At 40.3% G+C, this 9613-nt stretch overlaps 1 pseudogene; it reads right to left on the bottom strand.

Moving 5' to 3' along the window:
• Window positions 1-415: 415 nt before the first annotated feature.
• LOC136386092 (ferritin heavy chain pseudogene) lies at window positions 416-954 on the bottom strand (annotated as a pseudogene).
• Between the last annotated feature and the right edge of the window lie 8659 nt (window positions 955-9613).

The raw sequence follows: 9613 nt of genomic DNA, 5'->3' as shown, positions 1-9613 counted from the left end.
CTCTTCCCTACATCCACGGTCCCCATGATAACTCCTCCACCTTCCAGAGTCCCCCACAATACCTCCTCCTCCATCCAGAGTCCCCCAAAATACCTCCTCCTCCATCCAGGGTCCCCTGCAATACCTCCTCCCTCCCACTATTTAAACACAATAGCCCCTCCCTCCATCTATGGGATGCCCGAGCTGCGTGCTGTTGGGGTATGGATAGTGGAAAGACTCCAGGAAACTTGTTTTAAAACTTAAATCAGTGAAAGACCTTTATTTATTTACGAACCAACAACTTTATTAGAATAAATGGTAAAACTTGAACAAAAAAAACTTAAGTGAACGTTTTGCAAGGGTAATGGTGCAACATGCATGCTCGCATGGAGACAAGGGGATGTCTCTCCATGACTATCGGGAAGGCAGTCCAGACTCAGTCCTTGCTGTCATCCAGGGTGAGCTTGCCAAAAAGGTGTTCTGCCGGGCCGGATTCTGGGGCTCCCATCTTGCGCAGGTTGGTGATGTGGTCCTCCAACTCTTTGTTGAAATTCAGCTGTTCGTGCAGACAGTACCTCTCCAGGAAGTCACACAGAAGGGTGTCCTTCTTCTCGGTGGCCAGCTGGTGCAGATTGAGCAGGCTCTGCTTCACCTTCATCGACAGACACAAGGCGCTTTCCAGGACCTTCAGGCTGTTCTCCCAGGAGCTGCTGTCACCGCTACGGAAGTCGTACAAGGGGGTGTTGCTACCGCGCTGGTTCACCAGCTGGATCAGCCTGTCAGCAGTTGTCCTCTCCTTGCCTGACTGCTCTGGAAGAATTGGGCGAAGTGCTTTGAGACCATCTTATCAAAATAATAAGCCATGGATCTGTAGACGTATGAGGCGTAGAGCTCCAGCTGGATCTGGTCAGTAATGGCGGCCTCACAGTCGGGGTGGTAGGTCTGGCTCACTAGTGAGGGCAGTGAGGTCGCCATGTTTGGAGGTGCCGGCGTGGGTGGACAGCACTGAGGATAAGGTGGCGCAGTGGGGGCTGCAAGACAGGCAGCGGCAGGACGAATGCGTAGGTTACCGGCGTGGGAAGGTCCCTGGAGTAGGTGGCCAGGACTGTCAGAGGCTGAGTCAGCAGCAATGGCGGTGGGACCTCCTTGTGCCCCCAGAATCGAAGAGGAAGACAACGCTGTAGAGTTCCGGTTCCGGGGTGAAACGGAAACTCTGTAATCAAAGAGGAGGACCTCTCCTGGTGTGTTCTGAGGCTGGCGAAACTGGGCGCTGGCACCAGAAATGAACTGTTACTAGGTCAAGGAAATGGTCGGAGTCAGTTAACCTGCGGGTGGACAAGGGGAGGAGGAGGGGGTGCAGGGGAGGGGACAACGGGGAGAGGAGGGGGAGTGGAGGGGGGAGAAGGAGTAAGGAGAGTGGAGGGGGGATGAACGGGAAGAAGGAGGGAGGGGGGGAGAAGGGGAGAGGACGGGGGATAAATAGGGGGGGAGGAGGAGGGGGAGGAGGGAGAGAAGCGATAACACTGTGTTTTAGGTGCCATCAGAGCCTTGTGAGGCCAACAACTTTGCACTGAGCACCTGACAACTACTGAGTTTTTAATTTGGCAATGTTTCTATTTTCAAGTAGTTTCTGTTGTTTTCTGGTTACTCCCTTTAATAGCACCGTGTTCCTATTGTCTTCCTTAATATTCTGTAAATAAGAATTTGTATTTTTTGTAAAGTTCTCTTATGTTTATTGTGTCTTTGTTTGTCTGTGTGTAATGTGGGTTTTTTTTTACATATATATATATATGTAAAAAAATAATTGTAATGTGGGGTTTTTTTTTACACACACACACACACACACACACACACACACATATATATATATATATATATATATATATATATATATATATATATATATATATAATTATGTTTGTTCCTCACTATCTCTTTCACTTTCTTCAAATACTGGCAAACATTTGTGTATTCCTATTTTGGAGTAAAAGGCACATATGTGAGAGTAATTAACTTACATAATTAACATGGATCTGATCTATAGTTGTGATGTCCATTTCACCAACAGGCTTGTCCTCTGAATGGGAGGGTGGAGTGTGTCAATTATTCAGTGATCTCCTTTAGGTGTATGTGTCATGGAGTTTGTCTAATGTAAGATTGGGGCAGGATCAGAGCAGGGCAGCAGCAAACAGATCTGTTGTTCAGAAAGTAGGTCTTTAATATCACAGTCCACCAAAGACCCTCTATAGTCCTTTGATTTCATTGACTTTGTTCTTGAAGTGTTTTGAATGCACTTGCCCTTCTACAGCAGATATCTTAAATCACCTATTTATCAGTTTGAAAGTATAATATCTCCTGTTTCTATCTTCTAAGATTTCCTCACAATCTCTGATTTGCTAACTATATCCTTTCCAGTGTGTGTATGTATAGGTAATTGTTTTTGTTTCTAGTCTGCCAGCATGATTCCATTATCATTGTTTACTTTTTAAAAAATGCAAGTAATTATTTTTTAAATAGTTAATACATTCACATGACTCAAAAAACTCATAGTTCTACACTCTGTAGGCAACCAATGAAATTGTACTTGTTATAATCAGGAAAAGAAAGAGGAAGAAAAAGAAATAATAATTCCTGTTAAGAAAAAGTACAAAGCCATAAGAAAGGAATGTTTAAAAACATATTGTTTAGAAGCATATTATTTTTGAGTGCACATGGAACTTTTACCAAGAAAAACCATATACTGGACCATACAATAAGCATTAATAAGTTTAAACAAATTCAAATCATGAGCTATGTTCTATGAGAACAATGGAATTAAAATAGAACTCATTAAGAGAAAGATACATGAAAAATCTCCAAATATTTGGAAACAAATAATATAGTACACTTCTAAACAATCTATGGGTCAAAGAAGAGATCAAGGGGGTATTTATTGGAACTGAATATCAGCAAAACACAATATATTCACATTGGTGAGATGAAGGTAAACCGTACTTAAATGCAAAGTTATAGAACAGAAATCCCTATATTAGGAAAGAAGAAAAGACAAAAAAAATTACACTGGGGAACAAAATTATTGTTGCATCTACAAAAACACTTGTTCTTACCTAATTCGAGTGTGCTGATCTCAAATCTGACAGTAGTTTTTCTCTGTAAGCTACAGTTTTCTTGCAATTCAAGATTTAATTTTTCATCTTATTGTAAAATTTTCAACATTTAGTTTAACATAATGAAGTAGAATGTCTTCTTGAGCATCATCTTTCTGAAAATATAATAATTTATATCATGCAGTAAATACAATAATACACTAAAATATATGATTGCATCAGAATTTGTCTACAATTTCGAAATAGAACATATTAAAACACTTATTTTATTCTTAAAATTTGCGCAAAATTTTTTAAAATTCTATTCAGGAAAAAATTTGCATTTGTAGCTCTTGCGTTTTTGTACTTCTTGAGGACAATCTCATTTAATGCTCTAGCAGTAGTCTGCTCATCACTAACAGCTCCAAGATTTTTGGGAAATTTATCAAGGTGACTTCAGGAAGTGAATCTTAATGCTCATGTTACATCCATGTCACGGAAAGCCAACAGCATCCTTTGAACCAGAAGTTCATAGTTTTCTGCTTTTTTGTTGCCAAAGACGTTCTTTGTGACTGTCACAAAAGACTGCCATGCTGCTTTCTCCTCCTTATTCATCTTCCTGGCAAATTCTTCGTCTCATATGAGGGTTCAAATTTGAGGTCCGTCAAATACACCTGCTTTTATCTTCTCAAAAGACAAGGCAGAAAAAGGAGAAATGATATGTTGAAAGCATTTACTTTCTCTATTCATAGCCTGAACAAACTGCTTCATTAAGCCAAGTTTGATGTGAAATGGGGGGAAAATGATCCTGTCTCGATTATCTACAGGTTCATTCACAATATTTTGCATCCCTACTTCCAGAGCTTCATGTTTCATTCACTCCTTCTGTGTCCAGTGTTTCTCCTGAACTTGGCTGTCCCACAAACACAGAAAGCAAGGATAATTCATGAAAACTCTCTGTTGTCCTAGCAGGAAATTTACCATTTTAAAAACCACACAAATGATCCAGTTATGCTCCTCATATTTCAGAAAGTTGTGGACAATTGTTTTTTTTTATAAATAAATTTTTTATTAATATTAATGGGGTGACATCAATAAATCAGGGTGCATATATTCAAAGAAAACATGTCTAGGTTATCTTGTCATTCGATTATGTTACATACCCATCACCCAAAGTCAGAGTGTCCTCCTCTGTCACCTTCTCTCTAGTTTTCTTTGTGCCCCTCCACCTCCCCCTTCCCCTTTCCGTCCTTCCCTCCCCACCCCCCTGTAACCACCACACTCTTGTCCATGTCTCTTCGTCTCGTTTTTATGTCCCACCAATGTATGGAATCATATAGTTTTTGTTTTTTTCTGATTTACTTATTTCACTCCATATAATGTTATCGAGATCCCACCATTTTGTTGTAAATGATCCAATGTCATCATTTCTTATGGTTGAGTAGTATTCCATAGTGTATATGTGCCACATCTTCTTCATCTAGTCTTCTATTGAAGGGCTTTTTGGTTGTTTCCATGTCTTGGCCACTGTGAACAATGCTGCAATGAACATGGGGCTACATGTGTCTTTATGTATCAATGTTTCTGAGTTTTGGGGGTATATACCCAGTAGAGGGATTGCTGGGTCATAAGGTGGTTCCTCAAAAAACTGAAAATGGAACTACCTTATGACCCAGCAATTTTTATGTCATTATAATCTTCTCGCAGATGAGTTGAATAACCAATTGGAACCATTACATAAGCATTACCGTTGTGTAGGAGAACACATTGCAGACTCCATTTAGAGCTGTCAAGAAATAGCCACCATTCTGTTGGCCTGTAAGTGGTAACACTTAGCTGGCTGAGAAGACTACTGATATCCTGACAGTAAACAAAGACTTTGTCTTTGGAAAAAAAGTCAACAAAACTTTGTTCACCCTTTCTGAAATGGGATATGTTAGCTGACCGGTGAAGTACATTCTTTTCTAGAAGCCTGGAGGCTAAAAATTAAGCTGCTTTCTTTGATAGGCCCAAATGTCTTACTAAGCCATTCAATTCAGGTTGGCTAAACTGCTGTGGGGTTAATGACTGCTTGGCATCAAAAGACCCTTCAGATTCTACAACCATTTCCTCATGCATCTTATCAAAATATACTTGATCACCATGTTTACTTTCTTTGTCCTTAGAAGAAATAAAACCATTGAAAATTGGAACCGGGAGTGTCTCCGAGTGTGGGATACGTCGTATTGCTGAAGGAATAATAGGATATGCCATCATATTCCCTTTTTATTTGCTGATGCTTTTTGTATGGATCAGACAGAAATAACAGTCACTGCTGTGGTCCTTAGGTTCACACCAAACCATGGGAGCACCAAAAGGCATTCCTTTGTGTTTTTCTTTTCTCCAGTCACAAAGCATTTTCCTCACAATTATGACACACAATATGAGGAGCCCAGTTCTTGTCTTGATCGTCAAGAGGAACTTGAAAATAGGCAATGTATGCATGTGTCACAAATGATGAAATATTACCATTTTCATGTTGAAGTGTGTAACAGCCACATATATAACAGAAGGTGTCAGGACTATTCTTACTTTTACGTCTACTCCAAGAAGCCATGATTCAATCTTAAACAAAATAAGAGGGTGTTTTTATCAGATAATAATTTTTTACATTTAAAAACAACTACAATTATGTAAAAGTAATGTTTGTAAAACATTAATTGCCTTGTGGATACATTCAATCTGAGTCGTTGTCCTTTAACTCCAATTTAAAAACCAAAGCATGCTGCCTGACCAGGCGGTTGCGCAGTGGATAGAGCGTCGGACTGGGATGCGGAGACCCAGGTTCAAGACCCCAAGGTCGCCAGCTTGAGCGCAGGCTCAACTGGTTTAAGCAAAGCTCACCACCTTGTACCCAAGGTCGCTAGTTCGAGCAAGGGGTTACTTGGTTAGCTGAAGGCCCGCAGTCAAAGCACATATCAGAAAGCAATCAATGGACAACTAAGGTGTCGCAATGCACAATGAAAAACTAATAATTGATGCTTCTCATCTCTCTGTTCCTGTCTATCCCTCTCTCTGACTCTCTGTCTCTGTAAAAAACAAACAAACAAACAAAAACACCCCAAAACAATGCATGCCATTAATTGTAAGAAAAGGAAATTAAAATTGCATAAAACGTGGAGCATGCACCAAAAAACGGTCTTCAGATTTAGAATCAGTGATGCAGAAGTGTATAGAAACAGTTCTAAAAGCTCATGCAACAGAAAATTTAAAAAATTCTCAGTGTTATCTAACCTCCTACCTTAAGAAAATAAAAGAATGTCCTGGCTGGCTTGTTCGATGGATAGAACAGAGGCCTGGCATGCAGACATCTCAGGGGAAAGATGCAATTTTTTTACTTTTAAGTGTGATGTTAGTAATGGGGTTTTGTGTATGCCCTTTATTGGGATTAGTAAGTTCCTTTCTATTATTGGTGGTTGACTGTTTTTGTTATAAAAAGGCGGTTGATTTGGATAGACATATCTCCAAAGAAGACATGAAATAGCCAATAAGAACATTAAAATGTACTCAATATTATTAGTCACTAGGAAAATTTAATCAAAACCATAATGAGCTTGACCGGGCAGTGGCACAGTGGATAGAGCATTGGACTGGGACAGAGAGGACCCAGGTTCAAAACTTTGAGGTCGCCAGCTTGAGCGCGGGCTCATCTGGTTTGAGCAAGTCTCACCAGCTTGAGCCCAAGGTCGCTGACTTCAGCAAGGAGTCACTTAGTCCGATGCAGCCTCCCCCCACCCTCCATCTAGGCACATATGCATATTAGAGAGCAATCAATGAACAACTAAGGTGCTGCAATGAAGAATTTATGCTTCTCATCTCTCTTTTTTTGTCTGTTCCTGTCTGTGCCTCTCTCTGTCTCTCTCTCTGTCTCTGTCACAAAAAAAGGAAAAAAAACATAATGAGTAACCACTTTACTCACTAGTTTGACAAAAATAAAAATACTGACAATGATCCCAGTGTCACCAGTTTGACCTTGAGGTTGCCAGTTTGAGCTCCAGTCAGGGCACGTATGAGAAGCAATCAATGGGTGCACAACGAAGTGGAATAACAAACTAATGTTTCTCTCTCTCTCTCTCTTTTTCTCCTTTCCTTTCTCTCTCTTAAAAAAATGGCAAGTGCTGATGGGAATGTGGAGAAATGGAAACTCTCATATCTGGCTAGTAGGATTATAAAATGGTATAAAATTGAAAAGTAATCTGACAGTCCCTCAAAATATTAAACATAGAGTTGTCATATGATGCAGCAACTTCCCTCCTAGGTTTATATCCTGAGAGAATTGAAAACACATGTCTCTTCTAAATATTCTATGTAAATGTTTATACCAGCATTATTCATAACCAAAAATTAAAAACAAGATGGATGTTCATGAACTATAGGTGGAGAAACAAAATGTTGTATAGTTGTACAACAGAATATTATTCAGCAATAAAATAGAATAAAATACCAATATATGCTACAACAAGGATGAACCTTGAAAACATTATGCTGAAATGAAAGAAGCTTGTTACAGAAGACTGTGTTTAATGTTTCTGATTATAGGAAATTGTCCAGAATGGTGAAATATCGCTTCACACTTCACTTCGCACTTGTCGAATGCCCTTCACCTTCTTTCATTTAGTCCTCCAGACCCATCATTCTTTTCTTTTTCTTTTTCTGTGACAGAGACAGAGAGAGGGACAGACAGACATAAAGGGAGAGTGATGAGAAGCATCAATTTCTTGTTGCAGCTCCTTAGTTGCTCATTGATTGCTTTCTCATATGTGCCTTGACTGGGGGCTACACTGACTACAGCAAGACCAAGTGACACCTTGCTCAAGCCAGCACCCTTGGGTACAAGCTGGTAAGCCTTGCTCAAACTAGATGAGCCTCCAGTCAAGGTGGCGACCTAGGGCTTTCGAACCTGGGTCGTCCGCATCCTAGTCCTGTGCTCTATCCACTGTGCAACCTCTGTTCAGGCAACCCCCTCTCCTTTTCTGACAGCTGTAATAATCATCCATCTTGAACAGTGTCTCTTAGTGGCCACTAGATGGAAGCCTAACGACACTCACATTTTCAAGTGCTTTTTTGAAAATCATCTGAGTTGTTCAAACTGCATTTGTGGCATGAACAAAAGCTGTTACTGGCTTTTTTTGTTGTTTGTATTTTTCTAAAGTGAGAAGTGGGGAGGCAGAGACAGATTCCCACATACATGCGACTGGGATCTACCTGGCATGCCCACTAAGGGATGCTGCTCTGCCCATCTAGGGCATTGCTCCATTGCAGCTGGAGCCATTCTAGCACCTGAGGCAGAGGCCATGGAGCCATCCTCACACCTGGTCACATTTGCTCCAATGGAATCTTGGTTGTGGGAAGGGAAGAGAGAGACAGAGAGAAAGGAGAGGGAAGGGTGGAGATGCAGATGGGCACTTCTCCTGTGTGCCCTGGCCGGGAATCAAACCCAGGACTTCCACATGCCAGGGAGATGCTCTACCACTGATCCAACCGGCCAGGGCCAAAGCTATTACTGGCTTTTAAACTCTGAATTATCATCTGTATTTACATATTTTTTGATGTTTCTGTCAGTCATTCCAGTCATCCAAATATAAGTCAGTCCAAGCCTACTACTTGTTTGAAGGTCTAAGATGTAGTTAGACTGGGACCTGACCATCCATCTTCTCCCTGGCCACTCCAGAGTTCTCTTGTATTTTCTGTTTCCTTGTGGTAGGTTGTATTATTTACTCACAATTCTTTCATCCTTCCCTGTCCTAATCATGACTTTATTCGTGGTGGTAATATACTTCCCTGACCTTTGATTTTGGGTGTCAATGTTACTTGTTTTGGTCAATGGTAAATACTTTCCTGATCTCTGATTTTGGGTGTCATCACTTGTTTTGATCAATGGAATATGAGAAGTCATAAGGTTTGCCAAAGTTGAACAGAAGATGTAAATATAGTTAGGCTGGAGTCCAATGTTTCTTGCATCCAGCATTTGAAGAATATGTCCTGGGCTTGTTTCAGAATGAGGAGGCATGTACAGTAGTCATGACCCCAACGCAACCAAACTCAACTCACATTCAAGCCTCATAGGTACTGGTTAAATCCTGTAAATGTCATTCCGTAGAGTTATAAATGAGATTTTTCAGGTTGCTTGTTAGCCTTAATGCAGCAAAATTGCTTAACACAATTCCCTCACATCAAGGGAGTCTTACCTATTTACTTTGCTAATGTTGTTCGCATGCATGTAATAACATGGAATGACAGCAGCTAGAATTTGGTTAATTTTAGTTATAAATAGATAATGACACTTAGTCATTACAGATTGGTGCCTGGAAAATCCAGCTCTCATGTTCTAATTCACTTCAGTAAATGCTTTATCAAAACTTTGTCATCAAGAAAAAGTCAACCTTTATGTAGTTCTCAAGACTCAATTACCATGAAATCTAGTAAGCTTCAAGGAGGAACATAACCCTGTATTATACATGCAAAGAAAAACATACCTCCTAGGTGAAAGTTATTTAGGTCTTTAGTTA

Source organism: Saccopteryx leptura, chromosome X (genome assembly GCF_036850995.1).
Source record: "Saccopteryx leptura isolate mSacLep1 chromosome X, mSacLep1_pri_phased_curated, whole genome shotgun sequence".
NCBI lineage: Eukaryota > Metazoa > Chordata > Mammalia > Chiroptera > Emballonuridae > Saccopteryx > Saccopteryx leptura.
The sequence above is the reverse complement of the archived record's forward strand: the minus strand, read 5'-3'. Positions and strand labels throughout refer to the sequence as shown.